At 38.1% G+C, this 11,027-nt stretch overlaps 1 pseudogene across 1 annotated transcript in view; it reads right to left on the bottom strand.

Annotated features, from left to right (window-relative positions):
• Positions 1 to 634: 634 nt before the first annotated feature.
• The window catches only part of LOC149203681 (uncharacterized), a 220,215-nt pseudogene continuing 209,822 nt past the window's right edge, over positions 635 to 11,027 (bottom strand). The window contains exons 15-16 of the transcript XR_016253635.1: positions 1,715 to 1,832; positions 635 to 1,089 (exon numbers count right to left, since the gene is read on the bottom strand). The product of XR_016253635.1 is annotated as an uncharacterized LOC149203681 (transcript). The remainder of the gene's footprint in view (positions 1,090 to 1,714; positions 1,833 to 11,027) is intronic.

The following is an 11,027-nucleotide window of genomic DNA, read 5'->3' as shown; positions in this document are numbered from 1 at the left end:
ATGCCGCTTTATTTCTTTCATCATGATACATTATTTTCACACTTTAAAATAAAAGTACTTAGTTTCAATAATAAATAAACAACTTTGATAACTATGACCAATATATGCCAAAGCTATGTAGACCCACAATGCTTTGCATAAAATTTGATGTACTGTATACTAATAATCTTAAATGCCAAGCTCATGAAAAATAAAATATTTTCACGATCAAGCTCATAAGTATATGATATGAAATTGTGACCAATGTTTTAAAACATCAACATATAAAAAAAATCTAATTCGTTTTAAGGAAAACACACTCCGGTCATAACCATCCATCATTAAAATAGAGTGAAATCCACCAAACACCACACCATCATTGTTGCACTAATTTATATTTGAAGGGAACAAAGTGTTACTTCTCTATATAATTAATTGTGTTTTGTAGGTTAAATTATACAAATAGAATCTAGTCCTAAGGTCAAAGGCCCATCATCATTGTTAATCTGAAAATCTTGTTCAATGGTCAGTGCAGCATCACTAGTGCTGACCAAAAAATATATTTCAGAATGCATTTTTGCAATCTATACACATTTAAAGACCATAGTCATATAATTCAATTTTTCCAAAATACAGGCAATATGACATATAACAATTAAATAATGATAAACACCCAAGTAATTCGGTTTAACACCAGACTTGCCTAGCTACAATATTCATATAAAAGATGAAAACTTATATTTTAAGGAAACCTATAAACTATAAAAATGCACAGTTACCACGTAAGAATGTCGATCTTACATATTTCTACATGTTACTAATCTCGAGAAAAAAGAACATGCATCAATGTCCAGAGGCGGCCAACACTTCTCAATGGGACTAAGAAGTTTTTTCCTATCGCTTGGATCCTCAAGGTTGTTGCAGAGAGTTATCATATATAAAAAAATAAGCATAATATTGCTTTCCTCTGGAAAAAATGGTGAACAGCAACTTTTCTAGGAAACAAACTCCCTTTACACTTCAGAGAAGTGAGAACATTACGAATGATCTGGCCCTCCATGTTAAAGTTCGAATTGGCATGCCTCAAACAATGTAAATACTTTGACCCTCCTGGCACAGGTCCATATGTTAGTTAGCCTTCCTCGCTTTCACTGAAACAGAATCCTCGTAAACTCTCATGCCTATCAGTTGTACCCATGTGTTTATTTGAAGTTATACAGGATGCAAGGAAAAAAACAAAGATATGACCCATGTAGTTATTGCGATAGATTGGTCCCATATAGTGTGCTCGACCACTATAACAACACGTTTTGTAACAAAATGATGACCAAAAATTTAATTAGAAGTCGTGTATGCCATTCGTTTATTCCATCTGAAATTCTTCCTATTGTCTTCATAGGGGGTATATAGAAATATGAAAAACCAAAAAAAGGAAGCCAAAGTCCACCTCTCCCTAAACAGATTAATCTTGCAAACTCCACCAGACAACTTGACATTAACTTATAAGGTTGTAAAACACTAGCCAAGTCAAACTTGGGCGATATGATACTGCCAAACTACCTAGCACCCGTTGATAGAAAACAAATGTTTACATGACGATTATCTAGAAGACGAAATGTTCAAAAACTATAATACAAGCTTCAGGCCATTTCTGGGATTCAACATAACTTTATTTCATTTTTGGTGCTTTGGCAGAAATATTACATAAGAAAGTTTGCATGAGGATTAAATTTACCCTGTGAAGCATTTTAAATAAGACCATGCCTTGCTTTTGCCACAACCTCCTCAGTGGTCGTACCTATAATCTCGTTTACTCGCCCCATAGATGGAATACTGAATCTTCCCAACTCGTCCTGCAAATATTTTAATATCAATCAATTGTCTTATGAGAGAGAACGAACCTAGACAAGAAAATGCGATGACAAGATGAGAAAAATAAACACACAATCTCGCATGTATCAAGAACATGATTCAATGTAAAAATAGAAATACAAAATAAAAGAAGAATAATTAGATGGAATGGTTTAGATTCAACTACAGAGTGTTGGGCAACAGTGCAATAGTAAGAACCATGCACATACCGTAACATAACCTATAATTAAAACACACCAAGGAGTGCCCCAAATAAGAAATTGTGGTTGGGTATTCGTACGATGTGATTTTGACATTATAGATGTTAGAATAAGTTTAATTTAGATGGGTGCCATATTTTGCTAAATGTTAAATTTCTAATACCAGCCAGATTTATTTTCTCACGGGCAATTTAATTTATCCCCAACAATTTATTTATTTATCCAAATAATCACCGAAAAATAAAATCACTGGTATTTTTAATTTCTAGAATTAAGTATATGCATAAAAAAACCAAAGAGATCAATCACACATTGCAAAATAAAATCACGCACAACAATTCTCCATCATTTAATTATCTAGGAAATCTGAGTTCTTTGACCCACAGAGATACAAGGAAAAATACAAAACCTCGGAACCTGTAACACAGCTCCCTCAGAATGAATTCAGCCCAAGGAACTCGGCCTCTAGAAAATTAGCCTCCGGATGAAATCGGCCTAGAGAACTTTGCCCAAATACTTAGAAAACAACTCAACCTGCGCCCTCCTTTGTGTGCCACTAGTGCACACTAGGGAAAGCTTGGCCTCCTCCAGAGAAAATCAATCTCCCTCCGGAAACTTGGCCCTACAATCTCCTCCTACTCGACCCTACTAGATTCACCCCAATCCACTTGCACTTCCCCTTCTCCGCATTCCTAGTCCACAGAGCCACTCACACTTAAAGAAAATCGCTTTCTCTGAATGACAACTCCCTCACACAACTTGTGTCTTCACATCCTCATTAGGCTCTCTTTATAATATTTCATTGATTCCAAATCCCTAACCCCAATCTCCCTTCTAGAACCATCTTGGAAATCAGTAATTGAGATTATTTCTAAGTCACTAAAATAATTTAATTATTTTTTCTTTGAAAATAACTCAATAGTCCACAATAATTAATTTAGTTTAATTATTGTACTTTTCCTAAGTTAGACTTAGGAAAGAAAACATAAATCACTTACTCCACCAAGCAAGCACCTAAAAGAGGCAAATAATGTCTTCCACATGCTAAGACACCAAGCCTATGCAGAAGACCTTCCGAAGCTACCACTCACTTCAATACTAAAGATAGGAGTACTTCATTGAAGGTATATATTCTTATCTTCAACTGTTAAATTTGAAACAAATTTTGTATTACAAATTCATGTAGACATGTAGTATGAAATAACTAAACTTACTGAATGAAATTCATCTATTTTGTTGTCTACCATGCATGTGTGATCTTGCTCAAGGGAAATTGAAATTGGGTGCAAACGTCTCTACCAGGAAGTATCAAATAAATGGTTCAAACGACAAGCACAAAGCAAGTCCAAATGGAGAAAATGAATAAGATTAACTTGGTGTTTTCCATGGTAACTCAGTTCAAATAAACAATTCATCAAATGGATGTCAAAAGTACATTTCTAAATGGGGATTTCAAAAAGGAACTATTATCGCCACAAAATCACATTTGCATTTTGAGGGATTTAATCAGTGTTTCAAATCTAAAGGTTGAGATTATTTATGTGATGATCACATGAGATGGCTCATTTAGTGAAGTAGGGGGGATAAATGTATCATTTTGGTTGGTTGTTTGCATCTGACTTTTTTTGCACAAATGTGATATAAACCCAAAGCATATTGTTGTGATGGAACATAGTGCTTGTTACCCACCAAAATGGTACCCTATAGGAGAAACTTGTCTCCCATTGTTCACATCCAGTTGGTCAGCCATGCAAACCCTGACAACCACCACTAGTTGATGACGTGCCATTATATCTTTGCCACCTGCAACAACCATATGCTTCTCACCCATCCAGCAAGAGCACATGGACAAAGGTGGGGTTCCGAGCAAATGGCACTTAATTCATTTTGCAATTTGATGCTTATCCTTGTTTGTATTTGAGCATATGATATGGATTATGGGGTGACCTAGAAGAAAGAGGGGTTTTGACCGTGATCTTGTTCCCTCACCTTAAATGGAGGGTTAATCTTTGATCCTAGTCTAGTGGGACCTCTCCTATTGGCCCAATGGATATAAGATGGGCACTACTTGGGAAGCCCTGCTTGAGATAGCATAGTTCCATCTATCCCCATTCCATACTTACCACTTTCCATAGTATATTACAAGCCCTTATCTCACATCCATTCCTCGAGTTCAACTATCCACCGAATCTCTAGGATTTTGTACCCATACATCCTTATACCTAGGCAGGGCCTGAAAATTTTCCCTAGGAGGTTGATGCAGCTAAAAGAAAAAGAAAGAGCGTATCATGGCCACAAAACAAATCAAAAGAAAGAATATCAAAAAGGCAAAAGATGGTTGAGACATACACATTAGCACGTGGGAAAAATCCTAGCATTAGCTCTATCTCACTCATTATGGCCATCACCCGGTTCCTGAGCACATGTTGCTTTGTTACATCATGAAAAGGAACCCTTGCATGTCTCAACCTTGATGGGCAATGAAATGACTCATCCTTAAGGGGTAATACAACTGTTATACATCATTCAAAGCAAGTTCTAACCCTTTGAGCTACAAGTAGTAATACAAAGAAAAAAAAATCAAAAGTAGCATAGGAGGGGTGGAAAAATAAAGGTCGAGTTGGTAACTCATGCATCCAAAATTGCTCCCTTCTCACATCTATACACTCAGGATGTGGATCCCCATCATGTCAGTCCCTTTGGCCATGGCACTTGGCCTGAAGTCTTCTCCCCTCCGTACCATCATTATTATTCACTAACACCTATCAATTGAAGGGTGGACTGAGGAAATGTTACTTCCCCTTGGGGGCTGGAAACACCTAATAGGGTTGTCCTTTAGCCACTCCTACCTAGGGAGGAAACACCATTGCGAGTTCAAGGCCCTGATTTTGGAAGGGAATCCTTATTTGAAGTATTAAATAGCCCATTACATTCAATCTTGGTTCACTTAGATGCAATAATGATTATTGTCCCTAATGACTAGTTGCTTTCACTAGACTTTATGTTGTGATTGTCAAGTGGTTCAGCAACCCAGGTCCTGGGCGCCTTACCCATAGGTACTCAGGCCATAAGAGAAGTATATTGGCACCCACAAGTCAAGCGTTGAGAGCCCTGGATCTCCAAACAGCAGCAACACATCACATATGACCCTAGGCACCTCTTGCACCCAGGACATTCTGCCACTTTGCACTACATTTGATGATTCTTCAGGATGATAAACCTAGACATAACATGCCCCTAGGTCAACGTTAGTACCATATGAGGAATGACAACTGGTTCATGGCCCAAATGAGAATGGTCTCACCTTCAAAGACTTGGGGGGGCTAGTAGCACCTAGAAATCCCTCAACGTTGGAGCAAAGATGGACATCTTAAGTAGTTGGAGACCCAGGAGACCACTTTGTGGTGCCCCAGCTATATTTTGGGGACCACAGGGAGCCATTGATGGAAATTTTAGGGCCAACCCTCAAATGATAGTTTTTCAATGCTACTACCTCACACTTAGCACCTTGTAGCATCAACACTTGGAATTTGGAACTTCTTTAGTGGATGACGTCAGCCCTAGAGGCCTCACAGCTCACATGTGTGCACTTTTATTTGGATTTATCTCAAAGCTAGTTGGGTTGGCTTGTAAACCAAGGGTTTCATTGTGATTTTACTTGTTAGTAGGGGCTTTTAGGCTAATATTATGACTCTTTCTCCTCATATAAATAGAGTAGAGGACTTTTCATTTCGATCATCATCACTTGGACTAATCCGCCCTCCTTCAGAGAATTTCAACCTCTTGGATCTTGGCAAGATGTGATCTATGGAGTACTTTGCATATTGGAGCTATTTCTTGTCTTTGGAGAAGTTATCTTGGATCAATGATGGATTATTCATGCATTTCATCTTGTAAGTGAGCTTTGTTGTTGAAGAAATTTTCATTTAATGTCTAATGTATGGAATGCAATGGTTATCTAGGGTTTCTTTCTATTGTGCCCTAATTTCTTGAAAATCAATTGCATAGAAATCTAGATAGCCTCATTGTGTGCATTACTCATATATGGAATGTGAATGGTAATCCCCTTGGTGAACTCTTGTTGTAGCTCTCCCAAGTGCCTTTGATCCCTCACAAAGGTAATAGTTAGGGTTTTGTTGCTAGGGCATCAAAATATCCTTACTCCTTTGCAAGATTTAGCTAATCTTAAGCATCCATAGACTCCATCAACCCAAGGACTAGGCATTGGCCTTGTCTAGTTGGTGATCAAATAAAATTTATCCATAAATTAAATTTCTTCTCTCTTCTTAAATTTGGCCCTCTTAAGGATAAGCAACCTCAATTAGGGCTTAGTGTGAAATTGCCTAGGAAAGAGATTTTTGGCATTGGAAGGATTCAACATCAAGAGTAGTAGTGGTTGCCTCAAAATCATTCCTCTTGGTGGCTAATCTTTCCATTTTTCTCCATAATTTCTCTTGCCCTAGCTATTTTTCCTTAAAGGAGAAACCCTAGTTTGGTTAAGCTTCAACTTAAGGGCTTCTTGAAGGTTTCATGTGCCTTTGTCTGGTTGTTGGAAACCTTTTCTTGGTACCTTGACCTCAGGCCACTCCATTTCTCACGCTATTAATCAAGCCCTAAGTCAAGCGTGCCCTAGTTTGGCCTCTCCAAGGGAAGTGAATTGCCTCTCCTCATTGCTTGAGCCTTGTACCTAAGTTGTGTCATCCCTTAGAAGCCTATTGTGTCACCTTATACCTTTAAGCCTAGAATATCTCTTAGGTGACCTATATACTGGGACTCCTCCCATTGGTGAAAATCCATAAAGAGTAGGGGGTAGTAGCTATGGTGATAGTGGGCTACTACCTTATTGTTGTCACTTGGTCTAGTGATTGCCTTTTAGGGAACACCTCTACAAGGCCTGCTAGATTTTGCGGCAACAGTGTTGACATGTAGTAATATGTTCATAGCTTTGGATGAGACCATTGCTAACACTGCAGACCAACCCCTTGGCAAGATTTCCATCTTTACACACACTAAAATTGTTGCCACTGTTATTAAACCAGGTTGAATAGATGGTTTTGAATGTGAAATACTAATAGCCAAGTGGGCACAAAACATGGGAAGATGGCAATGGTTAGTGCAACATTTGAAGGCAGTGTTAGTTTGGTTGTCTATGCTCAATTTACTTATTGATAATGATAATGATGGTCATTAATGTCTATTGAGACCAAATTTAGTCTATCGAACCATAAGCAAGAGATTATTTGGAATTCTTCAGAATTTCATTTCTGTGTTCAAAAAGCATGAAAAGAAGTGATCCAAGATCACCATAGTTTTGCTGGGTTAAAAGGTTAGAAAGGTTGTAGTGTTGACAAATATTTTGAAATTGAGATCTAATCTATATATGTGCTAGACAATATAAAAGAGTTATTTTCATCTTCACCTATTTAGTGTCACAAATGCGACAAACACATTCATCCCACAATGTCTTGGGAACTGACAAACACCTAGTTTCACTATGTAGCTCATGAGATTTTTTTCCTTTTTTAGCAGTGATTATTTTTTTTCTTTACACTAGTCAAGACAATAGGGAAAACTTGGAAGCAATGACAACAGGTGGTAAACAAAACACTAATCTTCCTCTACGGTTTCTTTGGCATTGGAAACAAGTGGCTTCCCATTATGCAAGTTTTATCCATCTATACAAGAAGGATTTCAATTGATCTTCCAAGACATGAAAAAAACACGTGCAACAAAGTCCTACCATCCAAACAATGGAAATGCACCAGGCATACCTTTTGCCGTTGATGACTAGGATAAAATGAGAGACAATAATTTCTCAACAATAGTCCTTGAAAAAGTTCTTTGTGGCGCCATATGCCCAATCACTCATGAAAAGGTTGTCCTTGTTGGATACTCAATGGGAGCAATAATTGCATTGTACATGGTTTTTAAGTTCATTCAACAGATTGCCCCTGCCACATTTATATCTAAAGTCCAGGATTGCAAGATCCTTGTATAAGAATGTGTTAAATCTCCGATATCAGATCTGATTTATTTATAGCTCAAAAATTATTTTATACCCAAAATTATTTGCTCAATAAATCTGAAGGCTGCTAGAAAATACATTCATTTTGTATTTTAACTTTCAGAAAATAAATTTGCAATGGAAATAAAACAGGGAAATCAATCACACAACAGCAGGAAATGTTTTTGGCCAAAACAACCTTCCTTCACTTTATATTATTCAGGAAAATTATGGCCTAGACCCACAGAGAATACACAAAAAAATTACAGCTGCTTGGAACCTAGAAATCAGCCACTCTAGAAAGTTGGCCTCAAGGAATTTGAACCTCCTAGAGATTGACCATCCTAAAAATTTCGGCCCTAGAAAATTGACATCCATCACGAACTAACTCAGCCCCTCTTTCTCACTTCATACAGCCCTTACGCACTTGAGAAAAATCAACCTATGGATAATTCAACCTCCCTTCAAAACTTGGCCCTCCTCTTCAGCAATTTGGCCTCTCTCTCCTCCACTCAGCCTCCTTGAATTTGCTCCAGAAATTTCCTTGTTGCAATCATTCTCCCTTCTCTTCAACCCCAGAGTCTCTCATTCCTTGATAAAATCACTCTTTCAACAATAGCAATGTAATGTGTTTCATCCTCTCCCATAGATTCTCTTTATAGTTTCTCCATGGGCTAAATCTCTATTTGACAAAGTGATAGATGGTTAAGATTAAATCCTAGCCTTCTTAGATCAATGGTGGAGTTTAGATCTATGTCACTTAAATAATTTAATATTTATCCTTAGGTAAACATTAGCCCAAATTCAACATTAATTAAATAATTAATCAATGTACCTTTCCAAAGTTAAAACTTAGGAAGGAGATCATATTAGTTTCTCCTCTCAAACAACCACTTGAAGAGGACTTCTTCTCCTGCATGCTAGATACAAGCCTATGCAGAAGACTTTCCGAAGCTACAAAATCAACACTCCCTCCTAGCAAGGAAGATATTCTCCACCACCCCCAAGTTGTTACTTTAGAATAGAAACTTCTCCTTCACTAGAGGCATGGTGAGAATATCTGCTACCTACTCATCTGTGGATATATACTGCACTATCACATCACCTCTCTGGACCTATATTTGATGAAGTGGTACCTAATCTCCTATTTGCTTGGATTTGTCATGAAATATTGGATTCTCCAAAAGCTTGATGTAGCTTTGATTATCGCAGTGAAACACCATAGGCCCCATCTAAAGACCAAACAACCTGGAGAGAATTTTGCAAAGCCATATGGTCTCACAACTCGCCAAACTCACTGCCATGTACTCGGACTTTGTTAAGTGCCAATAAGTGTTGCTTCTTGATAAACCACAAGATCATTGTTGGCCCCAAGTCAAAATAACATCTAGATGTACTTTTCCATTCCACTACACTCCCATCCCGGTCTGAATCTCTATAGCCTTACAAATGCACTCCACCAACTCTGACATATCTCAATCCATAGTCCACTATACCATGAAAATACTTCAGCACATGCTTACCTTCCACCCAATGAACCCTCCTGGGTTCCACCATGAGCTAGCCCTCCTTGGTTCCACCATGAACTGGCTGAGTGTGTTCACAGTAAAACATATATTCGGCCTAGTATTAACCTGATACATCAGCAACCCAATAAATTGCTTGTACAATGTGGGATCCACCAACTCACCCTTAGAAGCATTAAGCTTCCTCAAGTTGGTAATAATCAGTTTAGACATTGTCTTGCAATCCTCCATCTTGAATCTGTTTAGGATCTCAACTACATACTTTCCTTGCCCTAGGAAAATATCTCTTGTTGTTGCCACACCTTTAGTCCCAAACAATGGTGCATCAATCCAGTATCCTTCATCTCAAACTCAAAAAGCAAGGTCCTCCTTACACATCCCAATGAACTTCTATGATCCTGTCAAATTGAGATCATCAACATTTAGTGCAAAGATAAGCAACTCACCATCAACAAGTACATAGTACAAGTTGGAGTCCACCTCACTCTTGGTGAAGACCAATCCAAGTAGGTACCATCAATCCTAGAGTGCCATGCAAAAGGTGCCTACTTAAGTCCGTATAAAGCCTTCTTCAATCTACATACATGGGACTCCCTCCCATGCACCTCAAATTCTTAAGGCCGCTCAATATACACCTCTTCCTCAATTACCCTATTAAGGAAGGCAGTCTTCACACCCATTTGATGTACCTTCCACCCCATTTCTGAGGTAATGGAAATAACCGCCCTAATTGATGCATATTTGGTGATAGGAGTGAAAGTCTCCTCATAGTATACTCCCTCCTTCTGGAAGAACCCTCTCACCAAGAACCTTGCTTTATACTTCTCAATACGTGACGGTTGGACTGATCACCCAACTAGTTCAAGTCATGAGGCTGACAAGTAAGCAAAGACATGTTGGAGTTGAGTTGGAGTATGGAAGCAGAGGTTCACATGATGATGATATGCAGTGGGTTGGCATGATATGAGTTGTGATTGAAGCATGCAACCAAGATGGAGGGGGCGACCTTCTGTGAGTTGGGGCAGTGTAGAAGATTGCAATGAGTTATGGCTGATGACCGTGAGGTTGAAGAGTTTTCCAGCATGAGTACCTCAACCTTGACAAAGGTTCATATGAAGGAAGTTGAAGAGTTTGTGAAGCAAATACTTGAGTAGCAGGTTGAGTGTGTGAGAATTTCTGAATCTACACATCAGAAATCCTACTGTAATCACCGGTTTATCATCTCCTACTTGTTATTTACATTCAACAAGTTATTTAAATATTTAAACAACAATGAAAACACTATTGCAGGCTACACCTATATACAGATCATTAACTGAAATAAACTGAGATAATCACACAAGGGACACGGTTATTTTTGGACAATCATCCCTGGAAAAATCCAATTCGAGAAAACTGGTGCAACATATAGAGGGTTTGTATTATTAAGCAGATTTATGAATACAA

The sequence above is a fragment of the Pinus tabuliformis genome, chromosome 2_1, assembly GCF_031772625.1.
Source record: "Pinus tabuliformis cultivar Carrire ecotype Pingquan chromosome 2_1, CPIR1, whole genome shotgun sequence".
In the NCBI taxonomy this organism is placed as follows: Eukaryota; Viridiplantae; Streptophyta; class Pinopsida; order Pinales; family Pinaceae; genus Pinus; species Pinus tabuliformis.
The sequence above is the reverse complement of the archived record's forward strand: the minus strand, read 5'-3'. Positions and strand labels throughout refer to the sequence as shown.